The sequence below is a fragment of the Ursus americanus genome, chromosome 15 (genome assembly GCF_024610735.1).
Source record: "Ursus americanus isolate L20-20 chromosome 15, mUrsAme1.1.p, whole genome shotgun sequence".
NCBI lineage: Eukaryota > Metazoa > Chordata > Mammalia > Carnivora > Ursidae > Ursus > Ursus americanus.
The window spans coordinates 41784229-41811337 of record NC_142141.1 but is presented as its reverse complement, the minus strand read 5'-3'; positions in this window follow the sequence as shown (position 1 = coordinate 41811337).

The window sequence follows — 27109 nt, the reverse complement described above, 5'->3', positions numbered from 1 at the left end:
ATATATTAACAAATAATTATTTAAACAATTAATTTTACCTTTATAAATACTAGGTTTAAAATAAAATTATGATATATCTTATTTATATTGGAATAAATTTTAATTTTAATCAAATTAAAACCTCTTGGAGACCTTTTTTTTTTATTTCTACATCCAATTTCATCTTATGAGTTTATTGAAGTATCATTTTGGGACTTATCACTTCTACATTACTTCACTAAGTAAAATCTCTTTCACAAGAGCTCTGTACATCACAAAGAAATTGTTTAAAACTTGAAATCAGGTGTTCAAAGCACCTATTTTGTTGAAGGGGAATAAATGAAACAAAATTTGAAGGACAAATATACCCTGCAACAATCAACTATACATTCTTCTTGGTTTAGTAGATTATTATTTATTTATTTTATATAGCAGACACTAAGGAGTGTTGTTGGAATGTTGATAGCAAGTAACTGAATACATTGTTTTTCATTTTCTTGCATCTTTAGAGCAGTCTACATAAAAATAAATAGCATGGTTTTAAGTAATTCAATAAAGAGTGACTCAAATATTTTATGTATCTAGAGGTTTTTGATCCTTTTTGAGCCATAAGAAAATTTAATCTTCAAAAGCTCTCTTATAGAAAATAATACTGTCTTTAAAATTCAAATAATAGATTTTAATACAATATTGGATTTGGCTTGGAATACATAATCTGTAAGTTAAAAAATCAGGTCACAATTATGGGGATATATACACATGGAAAGAGAAACATTTCATATATCTATACATTAACTTAAGTTAGCAAATACTCTTCTAATAGTTTTATCCAGATCCAATATTGAATATCGATTCAGGAATTGTGGGTCTGTAGCCTCAATTCTATTTTTTAACTATGATAAAACTATAGTGTTAGTGCTCCACGACAAACTTTTTCTACCCAGAAACACTGAAACGTATCTTTCACAGAAGACGTATCTATCCTTACTTCTGTGAATTTTGACAAAATAGGGTCTCTTCAAAGAAACAGATGGTGAATGAATGGCATTACAGTTACATTCAAAATTAACGTGAACTCATAACTAAATGAGCTCTAGCAAGAAAATAAGTAGCTGGTGCTATGAGATAATTACTTGAAATTGTGGACTTTAGGGCAATCCAGAACTGGAAACTACATCACCTCACAGAAAGTTTAGTGATCTACTTAAAATTCAATACATCTTTTTCTTTTTTTAATAAAAAATATATTGTCATTGTGAAAAAATATGAAAGACACCCTTTCATGAAGATCCAAAGGTAATCACTTAGTATCCTTAATAGACGTATGCTATAGCCTTGTCTTCCCTCCTTCCTTTTCTTATTTCTTACCTTCTTTATTTCCTGCTTGCTTGCCTTTTTCTCTCCCCACATCTCTCCTCCCCACCTTATATCCTTCCTTCTGTCTGTCTGTCTGTTATTTACCTATTGTTCTTTAGTCCTACATTTGCCCTCGTGTACCCTACTCTGCATTTCTGGGACTGAGAATCTGGCTGGTGGCTTCCTGCTAACTCCTGACATGTCACCACCTACACTTCACTCAACCTTTAACAGCCTGCTTTTCTCTATTTCATAAACCTATTTATTTCCTTCATAAATATTTGTTTAATGAATCCTTTCTTTTCTATGTGTATTCTCTATTTTTCTCATGAGAGTGTAATACAATGTAAGATTGATGAAAGAAGAAATCCTGACTAGGTTGTTCACTATGGTATTATAATCCTATCACAACATCTGACATAAAGCAGATGATAAGTCAATGAATATTTGTCTAAAGAAGGCAAAATAAATGAATCTTCAATCTTCAAATGAAGAATCAGAAGCTTAGAGAAGAGGCTTTTAACTTTTTTTTCTTTTTTAAAAAAGATTTGTTTTAGAGACAGAGAGAGGGCATGTGGGTGGGGGGGGGAGCACAGAGGAGGAGGGAGAGAATCTCAAGCAGACTCCCCACTGAGCACAGAGCCCAACTCAGGGATCTATCCCACAACCCTAAGATCACAACCTGAGCCAAAATCAAGAGTTGGACACTTAATCAATGGAACCACCCAGGCACCTCCCAAAAATTTTTTTCCAGTGTTAAGCCATCATTTTCTCACTAACTTAGAATGTATGTGTGTTTTAATAGTTTAGTGATTATTGCAAAGAAAAAGACACCCCCTATAGTTTTAGAAGACATATCTTTCTAACCTAGATATCATACACGGGGCTTGTCTATGGGATTTAGATATAGTCAGTCATGAGTATATATCCCTTCCCATGTATGGCTTAATAAGTCACATTAATGACTTTGAGCTTCATACTAAGGATTATGAGAAGTCATCAAGGTCTTTTGTTGGAAAGCAATTTAATTGGATTCACATATATATATCTGCACCTTGTGGGAATTTGGACTTGATGACCTCTGAGATTTATTCTGAAACTATGTTCCATGATTCTGTGACTTAACATTTTAAAGACAACCTTTCTAATATTCAACTAGGGGAAATTAGCAACAAAGTCTTCTTTGTATATATTCTGGTATAATCTTATGTTTGTAGGCAAAAAACATGAGTCCTAAACATTTTATGAAATTGTTTCATTAGAATTAATTTTACTCTTATTAACATGTCTAAAATATAGCAAGGTTCTGTCAGAGACTTTGAGAGAATAATTTTAAGACCTAATCTCTTAAGCATATTGCATCACATGATAGAGAAACAAACCACATATTTTTGCTCAGTTTTTAGACCATATATGTGTGAATCCTACATCTATCTTCATATTAGATTGTACACAAAGAAAAATACACAATTAGTATATAGAACATTTATACTTAAGAAAAATAAGCTAAACTCTTCCCTCTTCTAAGTCTTGCTATAGATGGCTTTTTGTTTGTTTGTTTTCCCATTAATGGCATCTCATATCAAAGAGGTCATTTGGAACTCTCTTATTCAAAAATAACCCTACTCTCCATATGTCACCCTCTATCATAATACTCAGAATTATTATGTTCATGGAACTATTTTCTCTTTGAAGGTTTTTATTATCTTTCCCCCTTTTTTCTGCATGTAAATGCCATAAGAGCACTGACTTCATCTGTTTTATTTCCTTCATATAGTGTCCCGATGCCTAAAGTAGTTGTTTGTTGACAGAAATAAATTGTTAAACAAATGAAAGGCTGACTGAATAAACAGTTATGTTAAGTTATAAGAATCATATTTCAAATCTAAGTTTTGCTAATTATAACAAATTATGGCTTAGTTGCTAGTTATAGGGCTTTGATCAAATCACTTAACCACAGGGTCTTGGGTTCCCTACTTATCTGAAGGAAAAATTCCTTCACGGTATTGTTTTAGTGCTAGAATAAGATAGTGAGTGTGAAAATACTTGGAAAACTGTAACAAATAAATTCTAATCTAAGAAATCACTATTGGTACCTTGCTGAAGAAAAATCATTTATCATCGAGGATATTTCGGAGGTAACTTGAACTCAATTAAAAATATAAGTACTCTAATCACTTATAAACAGAGTATGTAAGAAAGGTTAATTTAAATGCATTTTACCTATCAAATTTGACTGTTTCTCAATGAAGCTGAACATCTCCATTGACAAAATAAATATAATTTTAAATTATCAAGGCTAAAATTGACATTGGTACCTGGAGACAATGATATCACTGATACTTGTTATTCTCTTTATTTAAAATCATCATATTTTGAAGAAATTAATTTTGCCAAATGTTATTAATTTATACAATTCCTTAAAAATGGACTCAGCTTATATGGTGCTTCCCCCAAATGTCTCCTATTTGCAAATCAAAAAATTTTTACTTAGGAGAAATTTTTTCTTGAATATACAATCTCCTTTCATACTTGAAACCTTAAGATGCACACATTACATCTGAAGAGATTATAGATGGTAAAATCCACACAAAATTTTTTAAATAATTATCACTCAATCCACATTTTAAGTATGATAAATTTTGAAGATATAAAAAGTGGGATTTGGGTTTAAATCTCAAAGATATTTTCTAAGAACCAATTTCATTCAATAAAAACACAAGAGTATTAATCCCAAGACCAAATGCCAGTTTCATGTATTAAAATGTGTATTATATATGCCTCAAATTCAGGTATGTATGCATGAAGTAAGCATAGCTTGCCTCTAGAGCTACCAATAATTGATAATTCCAGCATAAGCAATCTTATTTACGCAAATGAATGCATCTAAGGGCTTTAATTTTCCATGTTTATGCTTAAAGCATTACTCTATGCGGATTTAACTGGCATAAGTTAATATTTTTATCTTTATTCAGCTGGGAAATCTAAGAAAAGTGTTGCCTAACAATCATAAATCAATAGCAGAGAGGAGCCTGTGCCAACCACTCTTTGTCCTGTGGTCAGCTTGGTTTCGTTTCCTCTAATATCTAGCAACAGAAGCTGTGATGTGGGTTGGAAAGCATTCTGACTACATAAACGACTGAGTCTGTGGTATGATCCTTCTCTTCCTAAGACAGGCCATGAATTCCTATAGCCCTTTGTCTGCACCACCAAGTGTTATTTATTGTAATATTTCTTGAGAGCCTACTGTATACAAGATGACATATTAAGCATTGAAGAAGATTCAAATTTAAATAAAATGCTCTCTCTGAATTGAAGTTACTTGTGATAAAATAAGTGCAATCCATATGCCCTATTGAACAAAATGTGTAAGAAGGAGTTCAACAGGCTACAAAAAAATGCACTAGAAATAAGAAAGAGGTCAGGTGAATTCTAAAGAAGGGGTCATACACACTAAGAATGTCCTCTTCTCGAATTCTCCTCTTCTTTCTTTTATTCTTCCTATATCCCTAATTCCACACCTAATAGCAATAGCAATGCTAGATCTTTACATACTATCTTGCCTAATCTTTACACTACCTGAGGAAGTGAAAGATAGTAAGGCCATTTACCAATAATTGCACTCTCACTCAACATTGTTACAGTACTAATTAAGGTCACACTGCTGGTGTCAGGGTCAGAACTCTAACCCAGAACTGTGTGATTCCAAAGCAGAATCTTTCATCCACCTTGCTATAATGGTGTTCACACTTCATTTTGAAGGAAGAAGGGAAACCGTTTTGTAGGATTGGACAAAGGGCATTTGACCCTGAGGGAACACAGGGTACAAATAAAGGCACTGAGTTGCGAGCTTTCATGGTGTCATGAAAGGGCAGATTATCTGAATGAGACTGGAGGGGTTGTACCTGGGAAGAGCAGTAGAAAATGAAACCGAAAAGACTTGGAACCATGTCATAGAGCACCTTTCTGAGGAAGTAAAATTTCATTTTTAAAAACTTTGAGGTCATTATTTTTCTTCAGCAGATGATAACATTATTTTATATGCAATACGGTAAGGATAGTTCAATGTATGACATTTAAGAGGCATCAAATAAATGTCTAATAAATCAAATAATGGGATAGAGTAAAGGATCTATTACAGTCTTTAGGAAGATAGGAAGCAAGTTCATAAACTATGGCAGTAGAAAGAGCATTAGATTCATTAGATTAGGAGTAAGAGGAACTTGGCTTAAACCTACCTTAGCCATTAACTAACTCGGAGATACTTATTTTTTCCGTCCGCAAAGCCTCAGAGTTCTCCTTTGAACTCATATAAATAATGGGGAAATTAATAGTCTCTATAGTTCTATGATTTTGATCTAGTAAAAGCAAAGGGTACATATTTCTTCTTAAATACAATAATTGCAAGCCTAACCATATCAGATCGTTGCTGTATACGGCATGTATTTGTCACAAGGAGCAAATGAATTCTATGAGAGAGGCTGTAATAGCATTAATGTAGATGCTCGGTATAAGTGAGGAACAGTTCCGTGAAAATAATGAACTCAGGTTGGGGCATGAGTGGCTGATGAAAGCAGTCTCATTGAAAATGGCCTATGAACAGCCACACCACAAAGTAGGAACACAGGCAAATAAGTCAAACTGGCGGTATGGTCTAAGGAAGCATATATAGAGGTGCGAGCTGACGCCTCACGAGGAGGTTAATAAAATCCAGAGAAAGCCCTTGGAATGGAAGGAAGGAATCCATGGTACAAATAGATGCTTTAAAGAAAATGTATCTCAAAAAAAATGTATCAGTGGAGTGGACTGTGAAAACAAGGCAGCAGTACAGAAGTTGAGGAAGAGTGGTAGGTGCAGTAGAAGCAAATAAGAAATGTGCACCTTCACAGAAATCAAGAAATAAAAAATAGTGCTAAATAGAACCTCTGTACTACGGTGTCATGTGCAATAGAAACATATTTCATGATGATATCCAAAAAGCAGGCACTAGTGGGGTTTTGGATTTTTTTTTCTTTTAAGAAGGAGATCATTATTGACCTTCGATACAGTTTCATTTGGTGAAGGGCCTAAAGATTAAGAAAAATGAGTTAAAGAGTTTTAGAAGGAAGAACTGAACACAGTGCAAGTATTTCAATAGTATTTGGAGATATAGGAAAGAAGAAAACCTGTAAATGTGTAAGTCGGATCAAAGAAACACATTTAAAACTAATATAAGCTGTTTAGAAATCCTACACTGCATAGCAAGTCATTTTGCATGTGTTAAGTATTTAAAATACATGTTAAGCTGAACCAAATAATATCTAGGTAGACAAAAAAGGTGAAAATAAAAAAACATTATTTTGAAAGATGTTGAAAACATAAAAAGTTAGGAATAAGTAATGGAGAAGGCCAAGAGGAGGGAAAAAGAGGAAGTGTATCATCAAGAAAACTGTACAAAAGAAACTGCGGCATAACACTAAAAAAGGAGGAAAAACAAAACACGTAAATATGCTCTTTATTTTTAGGTGTGCAAGGACTGGGTGAGTGTAGAGGTAAGGTGAGGTCAAAGAATGTCTTCTTAGATGGCCTATCTTTATATATACATACAATAATATACATAGATAATTGGATAGTGAGGATGAGAACGTTGAGTGGCCAGGAAATAATGGTTTAGAAGCTTCTGAGAAAGATTGGACATTTCTACACATCATGGAAAGCTGAGCCAAGTTTGGACAGTATAAAGTTCTAATTATTCAACACAGGGAGTCTTCACATATTTTGGCCCTCTTCAGCTAGGCTTGTAAAACCTAGGAAAAGGAGAATACAAAAGGGGTAATACATGGTCGACATGTGATCAATATTCAATTTCTTCCCCCTTGCTTTTGCAAGTATAATGTGCATTCAAAGCACAGAGGGCTGAAGTAAATCATAGATAAAACCAGGAACCTAGGAGACCAGATTGCTGGAAGAGTTATCAGCATAATAGCAGTTTCCCAGAATGGAGACTGGCGTGGGGTTTCTAACTTTACTGCAAGTGGATTTCTTGTTTAAATTGTAGATAATTTGAACTTTAAACTTTGTGACCATTGAAGGATTATGCTCAAAAGGGTGACCAGTGCCTATGAAGGTATGGGACAGGAAAGGAGAGGAAATGAAGAGGGGACTGAGGTTGATAGGTCCTCACAGTGCTTGGGAGAAAACACTTATTTGTTAGCAATACTCCCAGTGACCAGTGACGTGGGAGAACATCCCTGGGTGTGATGGGAGATGCCCCCATGGAAGTGGACCCTAGGGAACAGGGCACACTGGAAGGGCAAAGATTATAATAACTAAGTTTGACAGAAACTGCAGAGCTACCGGATTTCAGGGATTGTGTGTGTTTAGATCCTGAATCTTTCCACAAGTAATTAATAGGAATTGAAACTTAGAGGTCCTGCCTTAATTTTCAGGTACCATATCAGTAAATACCACAAACAAACTCTTTCCCTGACCAGTGGCGGGGGGGGGGGGGGGGGGAGGGACAAAAACAAAAACAAACAAACAAAAAACTTAATCTCATACCTTGCATTAAAAATTCCCTAAAAAAGAATATTTTTCACGTCTCACCCTTGGATGACATATATATAAGTTAAAGTTTGATGTATTATATGATATAATAATATCACTGAGAAAAACAAAGTGATTTAAATTCATTAACTTATTAGTCCTTGGAAGACTACTCTAAGAGACAGACAGACTAGATACTATTTATCCCAGAGAAAACAGGCACTGAGGAGATAGCTACCTATCTAAAGCCAATTAAAAAAAAAAAGCTAAAGGCTATAAATTGTAGATGGTTTTATATTGTACCTGACAGGGCTCAGAAAAAAAAAAGAATCAAAAGAGGCAGATTCATGCTTTCCAGGCATGCCCCAGGAATGGAGGATTCTCTTTTTATGTTAATCCACTCCCTTTGAGCCAAAAGCTGACAGTGCACAGACAACAAAGGGCCTGCTAGGTTTGCTGTCCAAAAATACTCACCACAATTTGTCAGGCTTCACATTAAACATGGCTTTTTACACATCGCTGGCCTCTAAACATAAAAGATCCTGTTGGTTTCCCTAATTAAATACAGTGAGATCAAAGGTTCACCAATGTCTATCTGACTATCTCACGGTATTCCAGAACTGAAAGCAAATGAGAGGTGTAAGAAAAATGTTCCACAGATTTCGCTCTCTTTTTGGCTTCTTTACCTTTTTAAAATAAATAAATAAAGCCAGGACAACCTATGAATGTTGCTCATATTTCCTTTGTGTTTTCCCTTAATCAGGTAATTGCTCTGACATCAGAGTTGAAAGAGACTGAAGTGAAGAATATAGAGAGACCAAGCATCTCATTTTTGTAGACAAGATGGCATTGCACTATGGTCCAAAAATACCACAAATGAATATTTTTCTAAGCAGAAAAAGATCCTGCTGGAACAATGCATTTTCATAAATCTATAACATTTTATAGAGGAAGATGTTAAAATAAAATATGGCTGGCCTTGGGTGACTAAACTCCCACTTTACTTATGAATCCATCCATAGATTATTCACAATGGAGGTATTGTTTACAGGAAATTCCAGTGTCAAAGAGATGATCTAATCCTGATTCCTTAGGGGTGAGTCAATATTGATTATTCCCATTAAAGGAACAATAAGTAATAGATTTGGAAAGGGTCTTCTCTTTGAGGAGCATTTTGTTTTGAAATATAAAGAACTTGAAAATAATTGTTAAAGCTTTAAAGAAGATACGCTAAGATACACTCACAACCTCTATTTCTCTCTAAACGCATTTAATTACTCCAAGATTTATAACGATAAAAATAAAATAGTTTTGAAATTTTAAAAATACCTTTGATCCAACAGGTATCATATCTAATATGACAATTTATATATAATATGACCCTAAATTTCCTTAGAAGACTTTTGTATGGGTTTTGTCATGTGCATATAAAAGACTAACCAAAAATGTAAATGATAAATAATTATGAATGTAAAGTTACCAGGGAAAAAGTGTAAATGCCTACATACTTTTCTTAGCAAAAAAAATTGCTTTCTTCAATATGCTTTTTATTAAAATGTAATAAAAATCTCTTCTGAAAACCAGATGGTAGATGACATGATAAATTAAAGCCCCACATAAGTGCGAATAGAAAAAAAAATAACTTGCTGCTGACATAAATGACATTTACAATATCACATGTTTTTTTCTAATGAATATAAGATGATCTTGATATTGCAAAAGACCTTTATTCCAGAAATGAAACAGCTAGAGGAGGAAAAATGAGGCAGCAACTTGCATTTCTATAGAAATAGAAAATGCTATCTATGACCTATATTCCAATTTGAAAAAGAATATTTGAATAGTAATAAAAAATTCACACAAGTAGAAAGAATATTAATTATTTTTTAATTAGAATCTTCTCTTATTTCTCATTCCTATCTGTCAGATATAAAATAAAAAAAAATTATGTCTAATATATTTAATACCTATCTAAGTATATTCATTCCGGTCAAATATACTCCAAATTATTACATTAATATAAATATGATTATGTTGTAATTCCACTTAGCAGCATTATGGAAAGGTCCCAATAAGTCTTATGAGTCTATGAGGTTTGGGCTTAACACATACTTCATTTGAAATATGTCTTCACCACATACCAGCTGTGTGACTATGGGCATGTTACTGAACTACTCTAGTCTTTGATTCCTTTTTCTGTAATTGGGGATTTTATTAGTAATAGCATCAGATAGTAGGTTTAAATGGGGTGATGTAAGCAACACAATACAGTACCTGGCATATATTAAGCCCTTAGTAAAGCATCAGTCATTATTATTATAGTTCATAGGTTAAAATAAGTGCAGACAAAAAAATAAATTAAATACTTTAATATTAAATGAAGGTCATTTGCTGTCTCAGTTTTACGTCTCATCTCTTAAGCTATAACATAACCTGTTTTGACAGACTCTCTTCAACAGTTGCTATTCGTGCCTGCCTGTGAAAACACCAATTGGTGTGCATACTGAGCAGATCTCAGTTAACTCTGCAAACAAAATGTATAAAAATTTCAGAAACTGTTTCTCATTAGAAATGGCCAATAAACTGCTTATTGCTTTGCAAATATTGAACCTGGGAAAATAATGCTACATCTGCTAAAAACTTATGGAGAATAGCTGATGGCCCATTAAATATATAAATATGGAGGGAACAAACAAGAATAACTGTGAGACCTTAAGAAATCTGGCCTTTGAGTACACCCATGACAAGCTGAAAAGTTGTGATGAGATTCTGAAAAAGAAAAAAAAAAAAAGACACAAGGAATAAATGATATTCTTAGATAAATTTTAGGTATATCTTAGCCAAATTTGACAGTCATAAAAATGGAAATATTTCAACCGAAAGCCTGTGTCAAATGTCAAGAGATTTCATGGTTGTTTAGCTCAAATATAGATTCGATTAGCCATAATCAAAAAGGGTAGCACCTTTTCTTACTTAGGCATATGAGCAATATCTAACTTTGGTGGTAGTTTGCTTGAAGGTTAAAACAGAATTTGCATACCAGCCAAATGTCAAGAGATTTCATGGTTGTCTAGCTCAAATATAGATTCGATTAGCCATAATCGAAAAGGGGTAGCACCTTTTCTTACTTAAGCATATGGGCAATATCTAACTTTGGTGGTAGTTTGCTTGAAGGTTAAAACAGAATTTGCATACCAGCCAACTTAATCAACAAACACTGATATAAATTAATAATAGAACAGCTCTTAATCCAGCCTAAGCAATAGTGAGAATTTGAACCCAACACTTTTTACAAATTGATATCTAGCTACATTTTAATCAGTGCTTAATGAATAGGGAGGTGAGGGTTTAGTCTGGAGACTAATCTCACATGCTGTATCTAGCAGACAGTTTTTTTTCCCCAGTTGAACACCATTTATGTCTCTTATTGTATATTAAAAACACATAAAAGACGCTGATTTATAAATTTGTATGGATGATGTATCAGTTAAAGGTCCCAGAAGGAAACAGATGGTCTTCCAAGTGTTTAAATGAAGTGAGTTGCATAGACTTTACACAGAGGTGAAGGTGAAGTTAAGGACACCAAGAAGAGACAGAGAAACACCCACGAATTAGCAATAGCAGGAAGCTGGACCACCCTGAGCAAAAGGGACAAAGAGAAGGTACCGCGTTCCTGAGAGCCCAGCCAGAGCTAGATCTCTGGGAGAGAGACAGCCAAGAGGAGGTGCAGGCATGGAGGCAGGGAGGCACTCTGCCAGAACAGCAAGTATAAACACCCAGACCAGTCTTTTCTCACAGCTTTCCTCTGCTCCAAGTGCCTCCCATTGGCTGAATCCAACATAAAACCAGAGGACAAGGAAACCCACAAATGTTCAAACTCCCTGAGCACAAAATAGGGCAGAGAGATGCTGAGAATAACTAAGGAGGTCTAGGGGTAAAAAAATGGGGATAATCAGAAAAATAAAAGCACAGATGAATAAAATGTGATTGGATTGCAAGCTTAACTTTTAAAGTGCCTGATAGTGATATTAAAAAAGAGATGATAAAACTTTTCTTTATGGTAACTGTTCCGCTATATGCATGAAATTGTTTCATCCACCACATTCCAGCTTTAAGTATTTTTTAATTCATACAAATGCATGCAATAAAATGCAATTACAGCTCAATTAAAGTTCCAGTGCAATTAAAGCACATTGAAAATAAATGGTACAAAACAAATCTTTGGAGTTGTTTTTGTTTGCATTTACTGGGATTTTGGCTCTTTTAAGTACCAATCTGTTATTTGAAATATATGGATATACATAGATTTGCTATATAGTTTACCCAATAAATAAATCATAATAAGCCATTTATCAGATTACTGCATTCAAATTATACATAAAAATCTGGGATTTGAAATGACAAAGAGAAGGTTAAAAATAAACATTTGTACATTCCAATTGAGGGATGCATGCACTGAAGGTTTGATAGCTTTTCAAAAACATGGCAAACATTCAGGGAGCTGAAAAACTCTCAAAATGTTCAAAGATGTTTTGGACATCAAAATCAGTAAATGAATGTAAAAATACTAATGCTGAGTAAAACATCTGCTTTCATTTCCAACTATAACAACAAAAGCTACATGCCCACATATCCTCTAGGTTACCATGGTCTCGAATGTTATGGGAGGTTATAATCAGGGCAGCCTACTGAGGAATAAACAAATATTACCTTGATTCCTATCATATTAAGGAATTCAAAGTACCAGGTTAAGTGATATTAGCACACAAAGAAGTCTACATTATTGGATCCTATTTCTAATATGCTTATAATTTAAATGAGGAGATGAGACTTCAGGACATAAATATTCTGTATATACACACAATGGTATAATATAAAAGTTAAATAAAGAACAATAAATTAAATGATGAATAGTGAGGAAGTAATTTTAAAAGAAGTGGCATTTGAACTGAAACTTGGCAGATATGTAACAATGCTCTAAGAAAAGGAGAACATTCAAAAAATGAAAAACAGGGTAAAAGTAAAATTGGTTGAAGTACCTATATATGCATATGCACATACGTATAATTTAAGAGTCACTGAGTAAACATGATCTTTCTAGAATAGAGATTTTAAAGGGAAGTAATGTGTAGTATGTATAAAATTGCAAAAAAAGGGTAAATCTAATTGTTAGTAACCTTACAATGGGGGTCATCCCAAAGGCATATTCAGGAGTTTATCTCACATTCATTAGGGAGCCATTGAAACTATTTCTGTAAAGAAATGGTCTGATAAAAGAGTTTTAAGATTAATTGGAACAGTTAGAGAAAAGAAGCAGGGAATAATATACTCCAGAGGAATATGAGAGGTTAAAATTAAAAACATTGATGGCAATGATATATGAGGGAAGATATCAGAAATATTTAGAAAAAAAATAAGGTAGACTTGCAATTTGTTTGGAACCAGACAACAGTGAAGGATCGGGAGTTAAAGATAACTGCAGGATCTCAAGCCATAGGGATTAGAATAATGTCAGCCTTGGGAAAACCAAGATGGACAGCTGGCCATCAACAGAGTACTCATGCCCTCAGGCCAAATGCAGCTCCTGTAGGCGTCTGCTCTGAGCAGCTTTGGAAAGGAAACTTCTGTTTCTCTATTCATTCAAAAATCTTCAGACTGTGTGGTGACCCCAGGGAAATTTTTAATCTTCCTACATTCAGTAGTCCCAACCTGATGCTCTAGGACAGCTTTAGAGAAGTTTCAGCCTCAGATTAAGAAAGTATTCCTTAGAATTATGTTCATGCTTATATCCTATTATAAATAGAGTGTCCTAAGATTCCTGGAGTTTTGAGAAGTAGGACAGAAATGGTGGTGGTGGTGATGGTGACAGTGACGGTGTTAGTGTAGGGGGCAGGGGTGGTGGGTAATAGAGGAGGAAGAACATCTCACCTTTCTCACAACTGTTAACAACCTAAACCTGAGTTAAAGTTTCAGATATTCCCTTCCTATTCTATCAGAAAGTTTTCCAAAGTTCTAATTCTGGGAAGGATTATTTGGATCATATTAAACTGATTTGTAGCCAAATACTAAGACTAACATAAAAACTTCCAAGACTGGCATCAATTATGTGAATATATATATATATATATATATATATATATATATATATATATATATATATATATATATTTTTTTTTTTTTAATTTTGCTTGGTGTATGGCTTCAGAGAAGTATCTCTAAAAAAATTGCAAAGCAACATATACAACTCAGTTAGAAGGAGTCAAAGACATTAATCTCCTAAGAAAAGTCACTGCAGTGCAGTTTCAGATGCTGAATCAGGAACTTTTTGTTCATGTAGCTGTTCTTACAGTGCTTATATTTTTTGTCATAAACTTAAGGAACGTGTCACATCTCTCTGGATCCCTGCCTCTCCTCACAGGATTGTTTTAAGGATAACATGAAAAAAGGAACGTGAACTGTTTTGAAGAGTATAAAACCATATTCAATCACAATCCTCTCTACAGAGAGTATTGATAGTTCTTTCAGTCACCGACACTGGTAATACTTTTAACAAAATCCAATCAGGTGAGGAAAACAGAGATCAGGCTTAACCGTTCAAAAGAGGGTAGTTAATATGGGGAATGAGTTCCTAGCATCTTGAATCAGCTGAAAAGCCAAAATGGAGACTATGAGGCAAACCAGAAGTCATCAGCAAGTCATATAGATTCAACTCCATAAGAACAGAGTTTTGGAAGGAAGAGCTGGTGTTACAGAGCCTGGGCTCTGAGACCATGAGGTGGCTGCTTGGCTAGAAGGAGGAAGAAATGAGGAGAAAGTGGTTTTTTCTCTGGGAGTGAGCACACCTGAGGAGATGCAGCCACTCTTGGGGATGCTGTCTGAGGAAGAAAAGTTGGGGAGAAAAGTCCCAACTGCTCTATCCTTCCTGACAGTGTCTCCTATTAGTGGAAACTGCATAGAAGCTTATTGACAAAGGGCTCCAGAAAAGTAGATGTCAGGGATCAACTCACTACAAAATAGGGTAAACGTGGAGGGACGAGGAATGGACCTAACAACAAATTATTAGCAAATACAGAAAAAAAAAAATCACTTAAATACTAATTAGAAATTACCATCTGGTCCAATTAAGAAACAAAAGCCTAAAATCAGTAAAATGATACTAACCTGCTTTGATTAAATAGATTAAGGGACTAGACCATGACCAAGACTTGTCAATACAACTTCCACATATAATTGAAACTCTTCTCCTTAGTTCATACAATAATTCTCTCTTATTTAGAAGAGTTTAATAATATCAAATCTCTCCAATATATCATCTACACTCCTATTTGATGAGTGATGATTCAAATTTAAATATAATTATTGTCAAAGATCTGATTAAAATCTTTAAATAACATATGTTGACTGTAGGATTATGACCAAAATACATGGCAAAGCATTTTTCAGCATACACGATGTAACCTTGCTTACTGCCATGATCTGCCACATACTGCTCTGCAGTCTCATATAAAGTACCAGCAAGCCCAAATTATAACATTTCCAAAAAGTACCATTGTATATCTGAGCCTATTCTCATAAGTCCCACATTGCAATATCCTTTACCACATTATCTAAACTGCCCAAGGCATATTCATATTCCAATACCTATCTCTTCTCCATCAGATCATTTCTGAAACCATCTTACTAAAATTGATCACCACTCTTTTGTGCCTCTACTAGTCCCTGTATATCTGCAATGACAATTATAATAGCAGTTGTGGGATACCCCATCAGAGGTTAAAATTAATTTTTTAAATTTTTTTCTAGTTAAGGAAGACAGAAGCTGAGCAGTCTTTAAAGTAACCCCTTTAGAAAGAGTGATAAAATCACCTGTAGTTTCTAGAGGTAGCTTCCATCATAAGAGTAATGTAGGATCACAGATTCAAGGCTAATCTCCCTTGGATGATGAAAAAGTAAACCAGATTCTAAGGAAAAAATTGCTAGGGATTAAGGAGGACATGACTACTGGGATTTACAGATGTTGGGACATTACTAAATTTGGGGGAAAAAAACATTCTTGGGTAATCTGGCCTTCTGATACTTTTGCACGGAAATTCACACATCCGTACTATAGTCTTGGAAGACCAACTACGGTCACGGAAGAAGGTTGTAATGGGGTGTGCTGTGTTCTCACTGAAGAACCACTGCAACACTGGCTAAAATATTAATTGGTGAGAAGTCACTGTGACACTAATCCAATATTTTCCACCTCTATGTGGATGATTTCAATACTGCAGCAGCAAGAATCAATACCAGAAGTAGGCAGTTAAGACTTTAATTGGGGGTGCCTGGGGGCTCAGTGGGTTAAGCGGCTTTCTTCAGCTCAGGTCATGATCTCAGGGTCCTGGGATCAAGACCTACATCAGGCTCTCTGCTCAGTGGGAGCCTGCTTCTCCAGTAAATATAAGTGGGGTTACCAAGCTATAGTATTGCCTACCATTAGGGCCATTATAGACTTGAGCATGTAAATGGGGAAAATTATTAATTTTAATAAATATATTCATATTTTTTCTGCTAAAATTCATACTGCTAAAATTTATATGAATTAAATATTGCTTAACTATAATGCATTGTCTACCCCTTCCTCTCCACTCTACTTTTTTTTTTTTTTTTAGAATAAGACATAAATTTTACTTACTGTTTCAAGTGTCCTCCCCAGTTTTTGGAATCTATTACAGAATCAGTAAGATTTTCATTATGGAGAAATTATCAATAAATAAATGAATCATTTCATTGATTTCATTTTTGTGACATGCACCTGAATTTGAAGAGGATAATTATACTGAAGTTCTCTTTACATACATTTACTGAAAGAAAGAAAAGAGTCAAAGCATAAATAAAAACTATTTTAAGTAGGTTCAGTGACAAATTATGAGGGGAGAGAATTGAATCAGATAATGGAGAGCAGCAACGTACTCTTCTATGATGTTAGTCAGTAGTTGATAATAGGTAATTAATTCCTCTGGGTTACAGAGTCAAGGTACATCACTCATTATCCAAGTCATTCATTTTCTAATACTGCCGAAATATGAAATGACTAAGTTTATGTGTAGGAAGTTTTATACACCTATTCCAAACTCCAGGTATTGTGAACTTGCAAGATCACCTCAGTTTTATGTGCCTGAAGTTGAAGACTAAATAACAACTCATGTCATAAAAGAAGGGACAAAGGATACGTTAAGTTTCTTTAAAACATACTCGATATTTCGGGTCATCTATAGGCAACTCTTCCCTTCAAACTTACTAGAGAACAAACTGCCAAAATAGAGTAACTAAAATAAAAGGCAGGGAGAGGAAAGTGGACATGTGTTGACAAAGGGGCAAAGCTTGAAGAAAATAGTCTACTTAAGAACACGACCTGTTCTGAAGCCAGGGAACTGTACTTATTTTCAATAGAGCAGAGGGTTCATTAATGAGAAAAAGGAAGAGATGAGGTAGGAAAAGTAATGTGACCCAAGAGTCACTTATGTGAGAAGCTCAAGCCCTCCATTCTGCCAGGATAACTTGTCTTTAGGCTTTAAATAAAACTACTAGTAAGAATGTAAAAGAAAACCCATTCTTTCCTCTATTTCTCAAGGGAGTCAAAGAGAACTTATGCTTCCCATCCTCACACCTGACTCTAATTTTCTGCTTCTACTTCTTAATTTCAGCAAGTTCTATTCTTGCAGAATGTTTTTCCAAATTGTCCTTTTTGGGGGGCACATGCCAATCACTTACATAAGAACGAAAATGTAGGAGGCTTTTATTGAAGTGTTGGAGTAACAGGAAGAATAAATTGTAGAAAAGCATAAGAAAGGTTTTAAAATTAGGTATTAGTAATCCTTTTTAGTAACAGACAGAACTACTGAAATGAAATGAACCAAGAATTCAATGGCTCAAGTAAAATAGAGCTTTATTTCAACTGCATGTAATAGTACAGAGATGAGTAGAACAGGGCTGGGGTGGTAGTTCTATTTGTTCAAAGGGCGGCTTTCAGTGTCCATTATTTCCCAGTCCATGTGAAGGGGGAAGAAAAAAACCCATGGCAAGTGATGCCTTCTTTAAATAAACAAACCATAAGCTGCAAACTTCTGGTCAAACCCATTGGTCCCACATTGGTCTCCTGGTGGCATCTATTTGCAAGAGAGGCTGGGAAATGCAGCTATTACTATGGAAACCAGGTGCCTAACTAAAATTTAGGAGACTCTATTTCTAATAGAAGTAAGCATTGGCCTCCCTACACCTTGTTGTATAAAAAAATAACTAGTTTCTTGGTATTTTGCTAGGATTCTCCTATCCTTGCTACCCCCCAAGATCTTCTCATCCTTCCTACTTGCCTGAATAAGCTAAAATATTGTCTTACTGTGTTATGCAAAGCAATTTACTTTATTTTATCTCTCTTCTGCCTTCTGGACAATGCCTTGAAGATTTACTGTCTCACAGCAAAAAAGCCCACCTTGGTATTTTTCTTAACACAGAGTATATGCCCAAGTGAATTATTTTGTTTCTCCCTTAGGAAGCAGAAATTCAGATGGTAAGTTCTACAGAGTAATTTCTTTTTCTTTACTATCACAGATAAGAAAGCTAATGTGGAAGACTGAATGCAACCATAAGAAATTTGTGCATTAGGCAGTAGATTAAATGGAGTCCTTAAAGATTTCCACCAAGGGAAAGAACTTCCTACTTTAGAAGGAAAATGCATCTGGCATTATATGCAAGTTTAATTGTAACGGGAGGGGTAAAAGCTGGATCCATTCAGAAATGTATCTGTGTTCATAATTCTTTACAACATCAAATACATCTTAACCAATATTTTAAAAATTATCTCCCTCCAAATCCCTTATTAATCAGGTTAGCTTTTGCCTGGACTAAAAGTATTGACTAAATAAATAAATAAGTATTGCCTTTTGTGCCCCTACTGCAAGTTCCTTATGAACAAAACCTCACAGTATTATGTTATTGATGAATGAACACAAGACACTTAGTTAATAAATACTGTGCCAGGAACTTCACAAATTGCTGGAGATAATAAGCTATAGATAGAGATATAGCTCGAATCCCACAAGAGGTTACAACCTACTAAGAAGAAAGACAGGTAAAGAGACAATTATCACACAACATTGTAGACACCTTATAAGAGGTTAGTAGTGGATGCCATAGGCTCACCTTGAAAAGGCACCCTCAAAAGAAGAGGGAGGTCTTCTCAGACAAGTTGACACCTATGCTTTGTCCAGGGGTACGGGAAAGAGATTCCTCCAAAGGGATGAGTGCCTAGGCTAGAAAGAGCTTAGATATTGCTGACATTAAGAAGAGTGTGTTGAGGGGTGCCTGGGTGGCTCAGTCGTTAAGCGTCTGCCTTCGGCTCAGGGCGTGATCCCGGCGTTCCGGGATCGAGCCCTGCATCAGGCTTCTCCACTGGGAGCCTGCTTCTTCCTCTCCCACTCTCCCTGCTTGTGTTCCCTCTCTCGCTGGCTGTCTCTGTCTAATAAATAAATAAATAAATCTTAAAAAAAAAAAAAAAAAGAAGAGTGTGTTGATTTGAATACTGTGCCAAGAGGACAATAAAGGAGATATGAGGCTGATGGCTTTTGAGATTTTCTTAAAGCTTCTGAATTTTCACATGATAGCAAAAGAGAACTATTGATGGATTTTAAAGAGTAACCTCAACAAAGTTTTATTTCAGAAGGATCATCTTGATGGGTATAGAATGCAGGAAACATGAAGGCATAGTGACAAAATCAAGACAGGATCCTGTAGCAAGTTTGTGGTTGCCTCCCAAAGATCCATACAGAGTAGCCATGGAGATTGGCTAAAACTCTCAATCCCAACAGTAGATAAACTGCTGTTAAAATTCTGATATACAAATACACGTGTGCATAACTTTATATAATAATATATACACCTTTTATAATATATAATTTGCAGATGTATATGTATATGTAAGTTTTCCAAAATAAATCAGTCATAGAACTCAACTTTGAGAAACAGCAGCAGCCAAGAGAAAAATTTTCAGACCTATATCAGGTCACTTAAAATCTCTACACAAACCTCCCATGCCTTTCCATCACACACCTAATAGAAACCTCTTTGCCATTTCAACCAACCCATCATGAATTGACCAGAAAAGATTTTTCTTATCTCGGTTCTTACCACTCTTCACTCACCACTTGGATCAAGCCACTCTGGTGGCAACGACAGTGCAGACTTCGTCCATTTCATTCATGGTTAAATCTTCTTTACCTAAAATAGCATCTAACACCTAATGAGCACTCAACACACATTTGTCGAAAAAACCCCGAATGCATATATGCAGTGCAAAGCAGCTATCTAGTAATAAATATTTATTTTGGTGTCACATTTACTGGGGGAAACTGGTTCAATTGTCCAGAGACTATTCAGACAGAAGTAGATTTTCATCCACACTCTGAGCTACTAGCAGTCTCTGAACATTCTAAAGGGCAATACTGGTGCCATCTCATCTTAACATTGTTTAAAGTGGCAAAATGAGACACTAAGAAAAACTGGGGGCAGAAATCGACCACCTGGCAGCGGCATAAATGGCACTTAAAAAGAGACATCTTACTAGTTAATAACTACATTTACAAGGATTTTCGTTCAGCGAAACAGTGAAAAAAGGTATCAGGTATTGCTGTCCTTAAACTCATTTAGAACATCAAACTTTCTTGCTAGTTTCTGTGAGGTACTAAAAATAAATATTACACAAGCCACACCCTCAGGAAGGTACAATCAGTTGATCAGCTTAAGCTCAGATGACAAATAGTTATCAATATGTATAATTGGTATGTTGTATATAATTAATATGTCATAGATCAGATTTGGGGCACAGTGCACGTTTAAGGGAGCAGAAAAAACAAATGGAATATCACAGTGATTTGGACTTTTTCAATAGGTTTGGTTAAACAGAAGATGGAAGGGACAAGACAGAGGGCAATGTTATTAAAGGCATGGATGCCAGTGAACATTAAAACAAGTTCCCTAAAAGGAGTTGGTCAGCCTAGCTTAAAACTTGAAAATGTTCAATCTGTGAAAAAATATTTGAAATTTGGGGCACCTGGGTGGTGCAGTCATTTAAGTGTCTGACTCTTGGTTTTGGCTCAGGTCATGATCTCAGGGTCATGAGATCAAGCCCCAAGCCAGGCTCCACGCTCAGGGCGGAGTCTGCTTGAGATTCTCTCACTTTCTTCCTCTGCCCCTCATGCTTGTGCACACTCTCTCTCCCTAAAATAAATAAATAAATCTTAAAAAAAAATAAACATTTGAAATTTAACAGGGTCAGAATATGAAGGGTTTTAAATCAGGTCAGGATAAATGAATAAATATTTCTGATTGATTGATTTATGCAGATTGAGAGCTGCGGGGATTTCTGTCATTATCTCATCCGTTTTAGCATTTGAATTAACCTGCAACTCAAATTATATTTGATTTGCCCTAAGAATCTATGGTAATGTGCAAATAGTACATAAAATTCATAAGCATGGGTAGACTAAAAAGATTTGTACAGAATACAAAAAAAAAAAATAGAAAAAACAAAGGGCGCCAATTGCAAAACACATTTTTAATATAAGAAGTGCTAGATGGGGCACCTGGATGGTTCAGTCAGGAGAACAGGTGCCTCTTGATCTCAGGGTCATGAGTTGTTCAAGCCCCTCATTGGGCTTAGAGATTATTTAATAAAAAAAAAAGTGTGTGAGTGTATATACACACACACACACACACACACACACACACACAACATAAAGTTTATAGTTACAAAGTGAAATTTTACTTCTTGAGAATGTGGTAAGTTTGTTTCAGAAAGTATACTATCTAGGTTTTATGTAAAGAAATGCTGTAGGAAAATATATTGTTTATTAACTAGAATTAAAGTTCTATGGTCAGAGTGGAGTTTAAAGCTCTCTCAAATTTTAATTCTGGTGATGGTTTTATGTATAAATCTTACTTTATTTAACTTAAAATTAAGATTCTATAACATTAAAACATATTAATGGATCTTTCTTCTCCTCTTCCTTCCTTCTTAACCCTTCCTTCCTTCTTCCTTTCCTTTCCTGCCTCCCTCCCTACCCTCCCTCCCTCCCTTCTCTCCCTCCCTCCTTCCTTTCCCTCCCTTTCTCTCTCTCTCTCTCTGTCTCTCCTTCTTTCTTTCTGATTGAATAAGAGAGGCACAGCTTCCCAATAAGTGTACTATGGTGTTTCATAGTGCATTACAAATTTGTTGGAAGATTTAGATTATTTTTTACATTCTTTCAAAAATTTATATTTTATAATTATAGTTGAACACTAGGTATACTTTTTCTGAAAACTCCTGTATTTAAAAACCATTATTTGGGTCTTTAAAGCTTTATTTTTAGCATCTTACCACGAAAAAAAAAAAAAAACTTTAACATTTATAACAATGAACATCTCCCCTGATTAACACATTTAATCATCCCAGGTAGGCTTATTACTTCAGTCAATTTTCTTTTGTAATCACCAATGAAATTATTTTTTATGTGAATATTTAAAATACTCAGCTTTGCTTTTGATTTCATGTGCTCTTATTTTTCACATTTTTATTACACCTTTAAGATTTTACAGATAATACCCACTAATAGAAAACAACTCAGCAGTAGTAATATTATATAGGACATCTCTCTCTGACCTTCCCATCAGAGCATTTCAATCAGTGAGATTAGTACTTCAGTAATAGTCTATTTATCAGGCATACAATTCTTTATTTGGCATGGATGTTTTTATTGTACCAGATTAATCTACTGAGGTTAGGAACTGCACATAGTTTATAGCACTAGTTACGATCCTTGAAAAAATGATAAAAAAAAAAAGGATTATTTTTACCACAAAGACATATCAACACAAATCAACTTAAAATAAAATCTTAAAATATTCAGCATGGGAGGCGAATACAGAAGCTATCACAGAGACACTACTTTACACTATTTCAGGAATAGTAATCTTATGTCCAAGTAATATGTTGTTTTGTTTACAGAGAAGGTGTCTGCAGGTAAAATTAAACCACAGATTTAATTATATTAAGTGGCATAAAGATAACACTATGCACATACTGCAGTGATTAAATTCTGAAAATACCAAATGTCAGTAAAGACATACAGCAATAGGAATTTACAAACAGTGCTGGTAGGAGTAAAAATTTGTGTAACTACTTTGGAAAACTGGCATTATTTCCTAATGCTAAACAAATGCATCCGAAACCAAAAAATTCACATAGGTATGCAAAAATCCATACCTATGTGAAACAAAAGACATGAACCATGATGTTTATAGAAACATTACACATAAGAAATAAAAACTAGAAACACCTCAAGCATGTTAACGGCAAAATGGATAAATTAATTATAATATATTTATATAGTGGAATACTCTGTAATAAGAAATGATCAAAATATTATCACACAAAACAACATGCATAAATCTTTCAAATGTCTTATTGAGTGAAGAACTGAAAAAAAAAACATATCCCATTGATTATGCACCATATGATCCCATTAATACAAAATTCCAGAAGACTCAATATAAAACATGATGTTAAAAGTCAGTATTGTTGATTCATTTGGATTGGAGAGTAGAGATAGTGATAAAAAAGAACATGAGGGGGACACCCAGGGTGCTGGATATGTACCCCCCCCTTGTACTAGATGAAGATTTCTCAGGTAGATTTAGCTTATAATTCATCAAGTTGTCAACTTTTGATGTGTTTATGAGGAGATGATTTTCAATATATACATTATATCTTGATAAAGTTTATTAAAACATTCATTTATGAATAATACTTAGACAATATTGTGATTTGTATGCTAGTGAAGAATTTTTATGACTAGTATAGCAAAATCTGTGTGCACCCACGAAAATCTTTATCAGCATTTTAAAATATTTGGCATGCAAAATTGAAATGGATTTAATATTTAATTGGATCAGGAAGTTTCAACTAAGAAGTTCAATGATATAGTTACATGATCAAGAAACTTCAATGAAGAAAGCTCAATAATACATTTATTAATCAATAAAAAGAGAGGTTGATAGATTTGAATAATAGTCCCATCTTAAAATATAATATGAAAAAGTAATTCTATCTGAATTTTTGTTAATGCTTAAAAAGGAGTTTTGGTTGGAGAAAATATCTGCAGTCTTTCGCTCCTGCTGACTTACGTGAAAAATTCTTCTCATTGATGGTGAGTGTAAGAAATTAAAAGATAGTTCTTAAGAAGTGTTGACTAATAATAGTATTTTTTTATCATTCCAAAAAACATGTTTACATTTTTTTTATACTGGAAGTATGGTAACATTCAATAACTGTGCTATAGAATTGCAAGCCGAGAAGATGTGGACTTTGCCTATAAAACTCAGGGTGGGAGTAGTTTGGAAGGACCCTCCCAAAATGTTTCTCCTGGAAGTAGATAGGATGCATTACTCAAAAGGATATGCCAAAAGACTGTTTCATTATTAATTAAGGTAAGTAGCAGGGGTACTTATTTATGATAAAGGAGATGACCCAAGAACATCCATATGGAAGAGACACACGGAGCAAAGTGTGGGGGATTAGATGGCACTAAACACCCACACTCTGTCTGGAAGTGCCATCAAGCACTTCAGTGTGGTCACCAAGCCAAAATTTCCCATAATTGTATTTTAATACTAAATTTTAAAAAATCTTGAAATAACAAAAGTAATGCTCACAGATGGAAGTTCAATTTTCCTATTAAAAATTATTTGGAATTTTTTTGCAAATGCAATATTTCAATATTGTATAGATTTTATACAATTTGATTATTATATAAATATATAACATTTTTTATGTTACACACACACACACACACATTTTGCCAAGCCCAATATAGAGTGCTTCAGATCTCTTTCAGTTTACCATGTAAGTCTTACCATTTTTTAACCAAGCTAGATGTTGCATTTTGCAAAGCACTGTTATAAAGAGTTAAGCAGTAATTCCCTTCACATAGATGTAAACAGAGCCAACCCATGATAGATTTCAAATGAGTTTTTCTTGCTAGATCATTTTGCATTTTGTCATCTCCATCATTTTCCCAAATTCTCCAATCTCAAAATGATCTTAATTGTAAAATCTAGTTAAGTAGGATTATTGTTTTGTTCTCTGCTTTACTCCATTTTCTATAACACAGCTAGTCATTCAAAAATGAATTTAAGTTGAATGCATTGTTTAATGAGTATAAAAATGATTTGCCTGATTTGATCACAGTTTTCTCAAGCTACTGGTGTTAGGAACAGTTCAGAGAATAAATGAGAATTAGATATTCCCTATATGTCAACTATAGATAAAAGTAAGATGTACTATTTCAATATTCCTATTAGTTCATTGAAGACATTTACTTATTCCTAAGTAAACCTAAGTGGGCTTTGACAGGTTTCCATGAACCTTATTAGTGTTCTATTTCCCTGTTTTCTCTCTCATGCTTCCAACATTGACCTTATTTTACAGTTGCTTCCCTTTCTAGTAGCTTTTAACAGGACTTCTTTCATATGTCCTTTCAGATCCAAGAGTTACTTGAAAACTGGAGACTATAACATTATACAATGTAAGGGTTAAAAAAAAATGAAATGAACTTTGCTCCTCATGCTTATACAAACTAGAGAAAATGCATGAATGCAAGTAATCCAAATAGACTAAAAGTAGATTCTTTGCTTTTCTTTCTCTGGTTGTTTCAGCAGACAAAATATCTGATAGCATCAAGATTTATACCCTTTTCAGAAAGCTGATAGAATTAGTCATTGCTTTTCAAAAGTAATTATCAAGGACAGCTAAAATCCAGTCTCCTGCATCTTCGATCATGCCCAGAGCCTAAATCTCATGAAAGCTCTTTAAGTCAGAATGGGAAGCTTATGAGAATTTTCCTAACCAAAAGAAAAAAAGTTTTAGCCTGGGGACGATAAACAAAATGATTTTTTGCAAGCAGTCTGAAAAATATGCTTCATGCAATTATGATATGTAAAGATTATTTCAAAGATTCAATTTACAGGCTTCTAATTTAACTTTAGAAAGTTCTTGTAATTCATTATCAGTTTAAACTAAATTAATTTAAACTTCTAGCCTTAAAAATAAATCTTTTCTTGTCCTTTATACACATCCAGCCTGTTCTGCCCTCACTGACCTCATACCAGAAGACAAGTTCTCTTTCTATTAAATGGAACTGTGTTAAAAAAAAAAAAAAAGTCATTTTAACATCAAAGTTAGATGAATAATAGTAAATCTTATCCTGTCATTTTTACCATTGAAACTTGCGGCTACAGAAGGCTGCTCAGGGATATCCTGTTTTTAGGAAGTTTAATCAAGGTTGGCAGCCTGTGTAGGAGTAGACATCATAGAGTGGTGTAAAGAATCTCCTTCCCGATGGGTGGTTGCACATGAAAGATCTTTGAAAACTAAGTTTTGTTTTCTCCCTAAGTGAGACTAGTTCATGAGAATGCCTCTGAGTTACTTAGAAGAAACCATGAATCGTGAACAAACCGGAAAGAAAGAGAAGTTGTTATCTTATGTCCCCAAAACTTTACCATTTGTAATCCAAGGATAAATAAAAAAAATTTTTTAATTGACATTGACCTTTAGAAAGGGTGAATTTAAAAATACCCAATAACTCTTGCAAAACATATCAAGGAATGTTGTCTTTCAGTTTTCATGTTTGGTTTCAGTCCCGTCCTTATCTCTGTTAATGGTCCAAACTAAAAAATGATATACTTGGGATTGGATCATACCAAATAGAATTGCATCATGCCAAGTCAATTTATTATCAATTTTCTTCCATAAAAAGACTACTTTAACTTTTGGGGAGGGGTTTTTAGTGAGGATGTTTCACACACAACCCATAGTTTATATAATGAATCCTAAGTGTGAAAATGGATCATATCACCCAGTTTTTCAATCATCAGTCAGACAATGCATAAAGAATAAGAGAAAAGTAAAACTCTATTCTTGTTTAAAAGACCTTCGAAAGAGAATCACTGAACTTTCTGTCAGAAAATATTCTACTACTAGCTAACTCAAATCCATCATGCTTAATATTAAGCCTAGTTTCCCTTGTTCTGTCTTCAATATAAGAAAAATATTGATTACCATACTTCCACAAAGCCCTTTATATATTTGAAGATTTATTAATCATTCCTTTTTCAATACTTAAGTTCCTAGTTTTGGTTTTTTTTTTTTTTTATTGTTCTATACTTTATTCAGCTCATC